The following is a 12414-nucleotide window of genomic DNA, read 5'->3' as shown; positions in this document are numbered from 1 at the left end:
TCGCCTAAATCTGTTTAGAACAAAAGAACGAATAAAGAACTGGGTTGGAAAGGACAAGTCAGACACAGTATGCAGGTTCTGTAAAGCCTGCATTGAAACACTTAAACATCTTGTCCTATTCTGCCCTTTCCACAGATCCCTAAGAACTAAACACCTAGGCCAAATGTTAAATGAATACTCACTGAGGAGTGCTGAAGAATGGTGGCACTTGATGTTTATGGGCTCCAATACAAAACTGACAAGGGTGTTGACCTTATTTTTGCATGAGATTGAAAGGAGCCTTGAGTTATCTGATGCCGCAGTACAGGGACTTCAGGGTAGCGCTTAACATTGCGTAACCTTCAGATGAAGTACATTGGGCACTCCCCGATAAGGCTCCTTTGGTATCAAAGGCTTGATCCCTGTCAAAAGGACGGAATTTTATCTCATGCATATGTTCTGCTTTGTCTTGTCTTGTCTTGCTTTGTATTGGCTATTGGGTTCTGACAATGTGGATGCATTTTAAAGGTTTGTATAAACCAATAAAATAAAAAAAATAAAAAAAAAGATAAACATAGAATTCCTCCTCCTTGGCATGTTTCATATATTATACCAATTTACAATAGGTTAATATGTCATTTCCTTTGAATTATCGTCCCATAGCCATTCTCAATGCTCTGAGTAAGAACTTTGCATTGTTTATTTTGAGGGAGCTGGATGTGATGGTAAACAAATTAAAACTCCTCCAAAAATATCAAGTGGGATTCCGGTAGGGTCCGGGCACAACCTTAAATGGAACAATACTAGTCCAGCTCAATGCACAGGCTAAATGTCCAAACGCTTTACCCATTTGCATTGCTAGTCTGGATATGACAAGTTGGTTTGAAAGGGGAGTTTGTAATAGATTGTGGTGTAAAGTGTATATGTGGGGTCTACCAGAATCACTGTTTGTTTGTTTGTTTGTTTATTTATTTGGTAATGCGCTCCGAGCCCGTGGGCATCTAGGCGCAGCAGTACAAGAGGACTCGAAACTTAGTTACAAAGCCTGACACAGGCTAACACAGCAAAACAGTGGTCACATACAGTGGGTGGTGCAATGCATATAAAATAACAAGGGTTAAGCACAAAAGAGTAACATTTTAGCAGGTTGTGTCGTTTCCGCTAGGGTGAGGGTCGTTGCATGTCATTGTTGTGCAGCCATTTGAGAGCGTAGGATCTGAATCTTGTGTAGGGTAAGGGGCATCTAAGGTCAGAAGGGAGTGTGTTCCATGATTGTGCAGCTCTAACTGGGAAGCTAGCACCGCCCGCTGTGGTAAGTTTGAATCTGGGGACTTCCAGTAGGAAGGTGTTGGCAGATCTCGTCAGTCGGTTAGAGGTTCTCCAGTTGATTCTTTCCGCTAGGTAGGAGGGTGCTTGATTGTTGAGGCATTTAGAAGTGAGGGAAATAGTTTTAAGTAGGATTCTGTCCTTTATTTTTAGCCAATGGGCTTCTGTCCGGTGTTTGGAGATATGTTCTCTGCATGGGATGTTCAGTGCTGCTCTAAGAGCATTATTTTGTAATCTCTGGAGTTTTTCAGTGACCGACTTGTTGGCACCTGAGTATAAGGCGTTGCAGTAGTCCAGTCTGGACAGGACAAGGACATTGGCCAAGGTGAGGCAACTGGCACTGGACAGGAAGGGTCTAGCGAACCGGATGAGTTTACACGTGTAGGTGGTTGAGGAGGCAAGGGAGTTCACTTGCTTTTTGAGGGTGAGAGCTGAGTCGAGGTAAAAACCCAGGGTTTTGACCTCGCGCATAACCTTGATAGTGTTGTTATCAATGTTAAATGAGGTATAGTCCGGGGTGAGTTTGGATAATTTGTGGTCTGAACCGAGGAGCAGGATTTCAGTTTTATCGTCGTTCAGGCAGAGGCCATGTGTGGCCATCCATGCTTGAATGAGGATGTAAATTTTATTCACCAGAGCCAAGTCCACTTCATAGTTGCCCGAAAGGGGTATGAGGATCTGGGTGTCATCTGCGTAATTAGTGTAGGTGACGCCCAGTCTGTCCAACTTGTCGAACAATGGCTTGGTGAAGATATTGTACATAGTGGGTGAGACACAGGAGCCCTGTGGGACTCCACATGTGATTTGGATAGGGTCAGCACACGTGGAAGAGGAGAACACTCTCATAGTCCGGTTAGCTAGAAAGGATTGGACCCATGCTATAGCGTCTCCTGTGAAGTTGGCAGCCAACTTGAGGTGGTTGCATAAGACTGCATGGTCCACCAGATCAAAAGCTGCTGACAAGTCCAGTAGGAGTAGCAACGCTGTTTTCCCATTATCCTTAAATTCCTCCATTTTGGTTTTGAGATCTAGCAGGGCTGTTTCCGTGCCATGGAGGGGGCGGAAGCCCGATTGGCGCGAGCCTAGAAGATGATTGGCTTCTAGGTACTCTTGAATTTGGAGATAGGCTACTCTGTCGATAATTTTTAGTAGGAAGGGTACTGTGGTGATGGGCCTATAGTTGGTCGGGATAGATGGATCGAGGGTTTGTTTTTTGAGAAGGGGGAGGACCCAGGATTCTTTTACGTTGGCAGGCACTGTGTTGGATTTGAAGGATGAGTTGATAAGCTTCGAAATGAAAGGGGCTAAGTCTCTGGCAGCGTCCTTTATTATTTGAGCTGGGCAGCTGTCGCCCTTACAGTTAGAGGGCTTCAGTGAGAGGATAACCTTTTCAGTGTCAATGATGGAGATGGGTTTAAAGCTGAAAGGGGGGATAGTGATAGGTTCAGTTACTGGAGGCACTTGTTGATCAGTAGGAGAGAGGGTGCCTTTTTTATTCCTTATTTTAAGTTGGAGGGTGGAGATTTTGTTAGATAGGGCGTTCTGTATATTAGTGCACCATATCTTGTCCTTTGGGACCGTGTCAGGTGGTTGGATAGGGGATTCCATTTCCCGGAGGATGGCAAATAGTTCCTTGGTATTCGATTTGGCATTGGTAATTCTGTCATTGAATACGTTTTTTTTAGTGTTGATAATTTCAGACTTGTAATGTTTTGTAGCTTGGGTTAGCTTGGCTTTGTTGTCGTTGGTGGGCGAATTACGCCAGATAGTTTGAAGTTTTCGTTTCTGTTTTCTAAGGTACTTAAGCTGGGGGGTGAACCAGGCATTAAGGTGGGCTTCTTGCTTAGCTTTGCGTAGTTTTGCAGGTGCAATGGTGTCTAGTGCGTGAGACATAGCTTTGTTAAAGGTGTCTACTAGTGTGTCTGGGTCGGTGTTGTCCTTCAGGCCGTTAATAGTGGGCAGGAGGAGTGGGATAAGTTTTTCTGTAGTAATATCTTTTTTACTTCTGGTAGGGAGTGGTGGTATCATTTTGATAGTTTTGGGGCTAGGGAGGTCAAGTGTGGCAGTGAAATTTATTAGAAAGTGGTCAGTCCATATTTGAGGGGTGATGGCAGTGATAACTATGTTACAGTTGAGTTCTGAGACCCAATCAAGGGTTCTGCCTTTAGCATGTGTAGGGGAGAGAACTTTTTGGGTAAGGCCTTGGTCATTTAGGATAGATGTTATAGAGAGGGCATTTTTATTGCCTGGCTCATTGAAACCGATATTGAAGTCGCCCATCAGCAGCGTTTGCGAGTGTGTTTGGGTATTGTTCGCTATGAGGGTAGTAAGGTCATCTTCAAAGGTTCCCAGGGGACCTGGGGGCCTGTAGATCAGGAGAATGGTTAGCGTGCGGTTGTTGGAGAGTTGCATTTTTGCTGAGAGTACTTAGCAGGAAGCACAGGGGTGTGAGGTGGTGAGTCGGATCGACAAGGTGGTTTTCGCGATGATTGCTAAGCCACCGCCTTTGGCATTGGGTCTGTCTACTCTGTGGATCTGGTAGTTGTCAGGTATGGCTAACATCAGTGAGGGTCCTGCTGCCTCATGGAGCCAGGTTTCAGTTACGGCAAGGAAGTCAATGCTACTGTTGTTTAGTATGTCAGCAATTTCAATTGCATGAGCTACCATGGATCTGGCATTGATAAGGGATCCAGTAAGAGTTAGGGTGTTGTTGGGAGGTGGATGACTTGCAAGTGTATCTGTGTACTTATTTTGACTCCGGCGTTTCTTTTGGAGGTGGTGAGTAGGAGTTGGGGTTGGAGTTATAGGTGTCATAGCTAGGGTTTGCTTATCCATGTGTGTCTGTATAGTTGGGAATCTAGCAGTATTGTTTGTACTGTTTCTTTTAGGTTCGTATATGCAGGGTAGCCTTGCCCTGAGTCGCAGGTTTCTATCTGTGGGGGGGCGAGAGCTGAGGGAAGCAAAGGTCATGATTGTAGCTAAGAGGGTCAGGCAGGTCAAGTTTCTGCACATGGTGGTTGGTGTGGTCCGCTGGTGCAATTTACTTCCCTTGTTTCGCTAAGATGTCTGGTTAGGTGACGCAAAGTGTAGTGCAGGTGGCTAGTTGAAGCTGGGGCTACGCCTAGCGATAAAGGGCATGATATTCATGAAACACAGTATGGGCTAGAGTGCATGGTCTGTTAATGATGATAGGGCACTGCAAATCAAGGTGGACCGTTAGCAACCATAAGGCACAACACAGTTGAAGTGGTCCGTTAGCGACCGTAGGGCACAACACAGTTAAAGTGGTCCGTTAGCGACCATAAGGCACAACACAGTTAAAGTGGTCTGTTAACGACCGTCGGGCACAGCACAGTTAAAGTGGTCCATTAGCGACCGTAGGGCACAACACAGTTAAAGTGGTCCGTTGACGACCGTTGGGCACAGCACAGTTAAAGTGGTCCGTTAGCGACCATAAGGCACAACACAGTTAAAGTGGTCCGTTAGCGACCGTAGGGCCGACTAATTGTACTTTATACCAATACTAAAACCAGAATTTGATGACTGCAGAAGGTTACCTATCCTGAAAATAAATACATCTCTGGACCTGCGGCAGGGTTGTATTCTTGCACCAATTCTCTTTAATTTGTATCTGCCTCACATTGACAAACTCTGGGCCTCCACTGGGGCCCGACTGGTCAGATAGGAAGAGTTAATCTGTATTGGTGGCCTATGCCGATGATTTGTTACTCTTTGATCCTACTCCTAATGGTCTACAAAGGAAGATACATTTATTTCATTCCTATACAGTGGATAATCATTTATTAATTACTGGAGCCAAATCAAAGATATCAATTTGTTCTCGTAAGAGAACTCCAAAGCAAATGACTTGGAGTTTGGGAGAACAACAATTGAACTCCATAAAGTTCATGAAATACTTAGGTTTCTATGTGCATAAAAATCTCTCTGTACTCAATTTAAAAGTGTTGTTGCGAGTAAGGTTACCTATGATGATTGCACACCTGAAACGGCTAAATGGGTCCTACTGTAAATTCTCCATTATTCCAGCTAGGAAATATCATTGTGAAAAAATGGTACCAGCATTCACTTATGGTTTAGAGATCTTTTGTATGACATGGGGTCCTTTTTTAACACCCTCAAAGGAATTATTTGGAAGAGAGTCCTAGGTTTGCATCATTCATCAACATTAGGGCTTGTCTCACTTCAAGCACTAGCAGTTTGGAAGAAACTCACTTTACACTCCAAGATGCTTAATCCTTTTCCTTGGACTCTTTCCCTGGATTTGAATGTTAATTTGAAGGGCAGGAAAAAGATAGAATCTTTACCCAAATGTTCATCTGAATAGAATATAAAACTTGATAGTATAAATAATGATACAAATGAATTAATCTTTTATCCTACCAAAACAAAGGCCCTCATTAGGACTCCGGCGCTAAACCATGGTGCTATTAGCACCGTGGTCCATGCCGGAGTCCGCCATGGAGAAAGGGGGTATTACCACCCCATTCCAAGGTTGGCGGGGCGGTAATTCCCCCTTTCTCCATGGCCCTTCCCCATTCCCATGTTTGCCCTATAGGGCTCAATGGGTATGGGGATGGCGGAAATTACGGTACCGTAATTGCCATCAAGGTCCCTTTGCGGGTCCCTAATTTAACGCAGGTTCAGACCAGCCGTTCAGGTCGGGAGACGCAAAGGGACCTCGTAGTAAGGCGTTAAGGGGTTAATGGCGCCGCAGAATTTTATGGCGCTGTTAACCCCTTAACGCCAGGGTCCTAATGAGGGCCAAAGAGTAAGAACTATGAAGGTGATACGTGTTGAACCATAGATACTTTACAACCCTACACCTCCTATTCTGATTATTTCAAAGTTACTAGGAGAGGGGGAAACTAACGAAATATTTGTATTCTTTCCCGTGCATGAAACTGAGATATGTATATATAACATTCAAATTAAGTCACTTGCTGTTGCTAGACTGTATGGGTCCAAGGATGGGGATCCCGCAAGATAAGAAGACTTGCTGGTGGTTTGCAGATAATTTGGCAAGAGAATCCTTAAAGTGCCTTATAATCTACTGTCTATATTTTGTTAAATTCGGATATTGCCATTTTGAAGAATTAACCTACACGAGGTGTGAGGATGCTGGTGAAAGTGTGTGGAATAGATTGTTTTTGTTTGATAGTGTCTCACAGATTTTAAATCTGTAGGTTTTTAAATATTCTTTTTGATACTGTAACTTGAGAACTGAACATGATTAGATATGTGATCTTTACTCATTTGTATGGTTATTACCATGTGTATATTATATTGAATTGTTCCGAATGTATTTGTGAACGGTTTGCTATTTAAACTAATACACAATAAAACAATATTTATAAATAAGCTGCAATTGGGTTCATGTGTATATTCCTGGGCACATATGTCTTTTCTAAGAATAGGAATAGGTTCCTGAGCAAATTAGTTTTTCTCTGGGTATATGTAGGTGTGCCTTGTCCTAATATGTGGCTGAGCATAGGCAGGTAAGCTGGTTATATCAGGCTGTAGCTGATATATGTGGCTGTTTTTGTATTGTGAGTACTTCCTGAAATAATAATGCTTTACCTCGGCATAGGACTGTGTCGAGTGAGTGCATGCACATCATGGCTGCACTGCCAGTGTATCATGGAATCACACCAATTGATATATGGTTGGTAAAGAAAGAAGCCCTGTGTATGTTCTAGTTGCTCGTTTGCCATTGTATATTTGTGCTCTTTCTGCACTTTTGTCTTCAGCAATGCCACTTTTGGTAATTTAATCAGGGTCAAATGTCATGTCACATCACTTATATTAATGATATTCGGCTTAAGAGTAAAGTGATGCTTACTTGCTGTGATGTCATCGTTTGTTGAAAGGGCATACAAGATCACTTCTGCTACTACAGGCATTTTGATAAACGGATGTCAATACCGGAAGTAGATTTGTGTATTAAGTATGTTCATTGTGTTATTACTGTGTTGCTTTTGATGGGGATCATGGGCTGGATCTTCCACGGGCCGCTAGACCAAACAGTCTGTGTTCTGCTCCTATAAATATATTTCCTGAGTGGTGTGCCAGAATCCTGCCATCTCTTTTACCATGATTTCAGTTGCAAAGGTTATATGTGGTTGTGATTGGGCAATACTTAAAGATACATATATATTTCATACATGTTCATTTCCCCATTGGTTTACACTATCTGATGGTTCCTCCGGAGCACAGCCTATCACAGATAATATTATCACTACATCATTATGTCACCCACTAATTGGCTGGCATTATTCATCATAGACGGTATGGCAAGAAGGATTTGTGTTGGTTGGCACATTATTCGCCAACCTTCGGCACTTTGACAAGATGTCAAAATATGAGAGACACATAGGGTAGGGGGAGATAGAAGTGCATTGTCTGCACTCATTTTCCATAAAAAAATACTCCTCATCATTCTCATGCCATGTGGCCTATCAGTTCCTTTGTATCTGGCATTGTGTATCGTCTTGTGTCTGTGCATGTGCAGCGCCCTGATGCCTCAGGGTTTAGGCGCTTTACACATGTAAAAATGAATACATAAATAAATGAATAAATAAATAGGGAGTTTCAGAAGATGTCTTATTTGTACTTGGACCTAGTATTAATAGCTAGTCTTCTTATTGTCTTGATCACATGTTGGGGATCGTGTTGGAGAATGAATTTCTTCCTATTAACTGGATCTTTAGCTAATTCTAACATGCATGTTGTAATTTGTGTGGCTACTGGAGAAACACTTCATATATTTGTGACTAAGGGCCTCATTACACGGTAGGCGGTGCCGTAATTAGCTCCGAGGTCCCTTAGCGGGTTAGATTTTAACGCCTGCAAAAAGCAGCCGTTAAATCCCCCAACCCGCAAAGGGACCTCGTAGTAAGGCGGTAAGGATTTACCGGTACCGGTATTTTACTGGTACCGGTAAATCCCTACCGCCATCCGTGTAATGAGGCCCTAAGTCTTTTGGCATACTGATCTCATGCACCTGGACAACAATGGCTGTGAATCCTCGTATTGTAACTTAATTTGCTTGTGATTCTACTGCTTCCTGTCCTGGGAACTGTTATCTGGTCACTGCGTTCTGCATCTCGATTACTCCCTTCCGTGCTTCTGACTTTGGTGCTTGCTACAAACTGCTGTCTGTTCAGCTCCAAGCTTCTAAATAAATGCCTTTTTTTCTGAATTCAGCCTTTTGTCTGGGTTCTCGCCTCCATGTTGGCATTCTCTATTTGTGTCTGTTCATGTTACATTCACTTTGTGCATCTGCCATACGTTGATTTTCCTGCCCCTGTATTCGGCATCTAGTCTGCCTATAATTAAATCCACCCTCTCAGTGTTGTGAGTCTCTCTCTTGGTATACTGGAAGCTTCCTCTCTTCTGTGTTATATACTCCACACTACTTGTGTTTCCTATTATCTAACTATAATCCCTACTAGTGTCACACAACCTAACACATTTTTTATGGCACCGGTGTGTACATTGGATATTTAAAGTATTGCTTCTTAGAACCTACCTTGGTTTGATTCATCTCTCAGATCCATGGGGCGGTAGGTCTGCCTCAGCTGGTATTGTTTCTCACCTGTACAATAATGTTGAGGAGAAGGGGCAGGAGTTGGCGCTTGCATAGCAGGGGCAGTAGGGGGGCAGTAGGTGTTACCTGCATGTTCATCTGCCCTTTATGCTACCTCCTCTGGTCCAATCTTAGACAACCCCATCACCACTGTCCATTCCATTATTGCCATCTTTTAGTAGCCACATTTTCCTCAAGCTACCTCCTCTTGACCGCATTTGATAAAACAGCATTCTCCATCCCCTTCACAATCCACCTAATTTTTGGTGTAATTGTGGGGGTCAACAGGACATTCAAACATTACTCAAGGGGTCCAATTAGGTGTTCTATTGGGTACATATGAGGTAGTCCATCTGTTTGGTAGTATCTGTGCATGTGATCACCCACATTTACTATTAGTGTCTTTTACAGTGCCTTTTTTGCTAGCCTTTTTCACACTGGTGTAGGGCTATTTTCAGGACACAGACAGCTGCAGGAACAGTACCAGTACGGCCAGTAATATTTTGGATGTGTTCACCAACCAGGTGGTTACCCATGAAAACAGTTAGTCAAACGAGTCATCACTTTCAATGTTCTCCACCTCTGACACCATCTTAGTGTGCAGCTCTTGTAAGGTTGTTATGGCCTCTGTAAGTGATCCATTCTGCTCATTGTTTGCTGGTGGTATGTACAGCAAAATGAGCTGATCTTGGTGCAAATGCCTCCCTCAATGGCCATGATTAGATAAGAACATACTGAATTTGGAAAGTCATTAATCTGAAAGCTCTCAATTCCTCTTTAATTGCATTGAACCCCTTTACTGTGGCATTTATCGATTGCAGCAGCTCCTATCTGGTTATTTGTAATCATGTGGCATTCATTGCTGCTTGCAAGCCAGGGGCAAGGTAGGAGGTAAAGAGCATTGTCACTTTCCCAAACAGTTTATGTTCTTCTGGTATGTTATCATATTCCTCTACTGATGTTGCTGAATAGTAATTTCCCCTTCAGGTACGTTTTAGTGCAAGAGACCTTTTCTTTCTGGTGTTTGTGCTCATCAGGGGAACAATCACCAATCTGCACCTCACTTTTTGGCACCACCAGACACAGTGCACTTATTACTATGATGGAGCATATGCCTCCCCAATTTGGAGGGAGCTGCAAATAGGCCTTTGAAAAACGCCCAATAGTGGTCCATGAATGCAGCTGTGCCCACCTTCATGCATGGTGTGACCATGATACATTGGCAACCCTTGTTTACTTCTACTTTCACTGAACCAGTGTTTCTAAAACACAGAGTTGCATCTTTTATTGGTATCATGGGTACTGGTCCCGCTTCATCTTCTACCCAGGTTAGCAATTGGGAATCTTCAGTCCACTCTTTAAGGCTTTAAGGCACACCCTGTTTGCATTCGAAGTTATCACCCTGAAGGGAGTCTGCCTTTATTACCCATTGTATGGTGGCCTGTTTTCCTTGAAATTGCCCTCTCATGGTTCATAGTGCAAGATGTGTTAAGCAATGTGCTCTGTGTGTGTTTACTTCTGTTGCTATGAACACCCGGGAGGTGCTCAAGGCATGTGGAATGAGGGAACAGACAAAACAGCTCTAATCAAACTTCTCCCTTCCCACCCTCTGCATGTATTGATACCACATGTTTGTAACATGGAAGAGTCATCAAAATATGGCATAATGTTATTCATGTCATTTTGCACACTTCTATTTACTCTTTTACTTGGTGTGCTCACTTCACTGAACTTTTCAGGTATCCTCACAACTGTTATTTCAGAAGCTATACTTGTAATTTTGTCACTGAATACTAGCCTTGCCATAGCATTGGTGTTAAACAATGTTATTGCAATACAATACATGAAATAAAAACAGCAAACTGCTAAAATGAATGCCAAAATCATGATAGCCAGTGAATCTATCTTTTGCATATATTTGGGCTTATTGGCTAATTTGGGCAACAAAAGAAAATATTTGATAATATTAAAAAAATGCTTTGCTATTTCAGAGAACATATCACCTTCATTTCTTAAAAGGATAAGTGTTCACAAGAAAAACCTAGTTAAAAATGAGATAAAATTCCTTTCTAAAACAATATATATTTTTAAGTTAAACAACAAAACTTTCATACAAATGTTCCATGCTCCTAAAAAACGAATAACAAAAAGATCAGAAAAAGAAAATGTCTATGGGGAACATTTGTTCTTCTTCATGGAACGGAAAAAAAAACACACATGTCTGTAGTTGTTTTCTTCTTCCTGCTGCTGAATCATTCTAATCATCGCTCTCGTCTGAAATCGTTATACGTCTTCTTCTTCTAGCTCTATATCTTGTGACAGAGGGGCATCACCACAATCCTTTTTAACGTTGCTTATATGCAAACAAGCAAGCCTACCCCAATCTTTACTGCTAAAGGTGTGTCTATATCGACCATGTACAGTCCTTTGAACATCAGGAGAGGTTCAACAAACTAGCAGGGTCAAAATGTTCATTTAAATCTTCACTGATTCTTGCTTTGCCCCCCTGCCTTGCCTGCACCAGCTTGGAAAGAGATTTCAGAGATGTAGTCATAGCTATCAAATAATCATGCATTTCTTTACCAAAGACTGTTGCTGAATTCCCAGCATCTATTCAGGCACATGTGGGAGGAGCATTTGTGACATTCATTCTACCTCCTGTCACCAGCTCATGAGTTGTCAGGTAGTGGTCAGACCCTGGCTGATTACATAAGGTAAAGAGAGCCAGTGCAAGGCAGTGTAGCCAATTCCTTTGCAAAGTGTCTATTATTTTGGCAAATTATTCCTTCAAAAGGCTGTTTAGGCACTCACAAATTCCATTCACTTGGGTGTGATAGGCACTTGAGAATGTGTGTCTTATTCCCAATAGAGATGTAATGTGTTCAAACACCGCATTTACAAAATGGGGTCAGTTGTCACAGAACACTTCACACACCCCCCATCTTGAAAATACCTCTCATATGAGGAAATGTTCAACCCATATGGCATCTGGATGAGAGCAGGGACCTGCTTCTATCCAGTGCAAAAAGGGATGTAATACCACTTATATGTAATATATTTAGGTAGCCATTACAAGTTTGGAGCATATCCACATAATAAATATGCAAATGTCAAAATGGTCCATTAGGACGGAGTATTGCTCTTCTCGCCATCCAATGTGTGACTAGCAGTGAATTTCTGGCATATTATGCAGTTAACAACAGCATTTGTAGCATGTTTTCGTAAATTCGGGACAAACTGATCATAATCCGATCTATGAAAGTATCATCAAAACAGGTTCTCCCCTGCTCATCCAGAACCATCAAGGACCACATTGACACCCTTGCTCAAGCCTTTGCCAATTTCTGCAATCACTAGATTTTCCCCTCTCCCCTTAAGCACTCTCTTTTGCACCCCTTCTAAAGAGGCTCTAGGTCGATCCTTCCTCTCCAGCTAACTATCACCCTATCTCCATCACTCCTTTCCTGGGCAAACTTTTGAAAAGCTGCCCCTCTCCCAGCTTA

The 12414-nt window shown here is 42.6% G+C and overlaps 1 long non-coding RNA gene across 1 annotated transcript in view; it reads left to right on the top strand.

The window, feature by feature from the left end:
- The window catches only part of LOC138452590 (uncharacterized), a 349488-nt gene that overhangs the window by 45141 nt on the left and 291933 nt on the right, over positions 1–12414 (top strand). The window lies entirely within an intron of this gene.

The sequence above is a fragment of the Ambystoma mexicanum genome, chromosome 4p (assembly GCF_040938575.1).
Source record: "Ambystoma mexicanum isolate Mex_15411 chromosome 4p, UKY_AmexF1_1, whole genome shotgun sequence".
NCBI lineage: Eukaryota > Metazoa > Chordata > Amphibia > Caudata > Ambystomatidae > Ambystoma > Ambystoma mexicanum.
The sequence above is the reverse complement of the archived record's forward strand: the minus strand, read 5'-3'. Positions and strand labels throughout refer to the sequence as shown.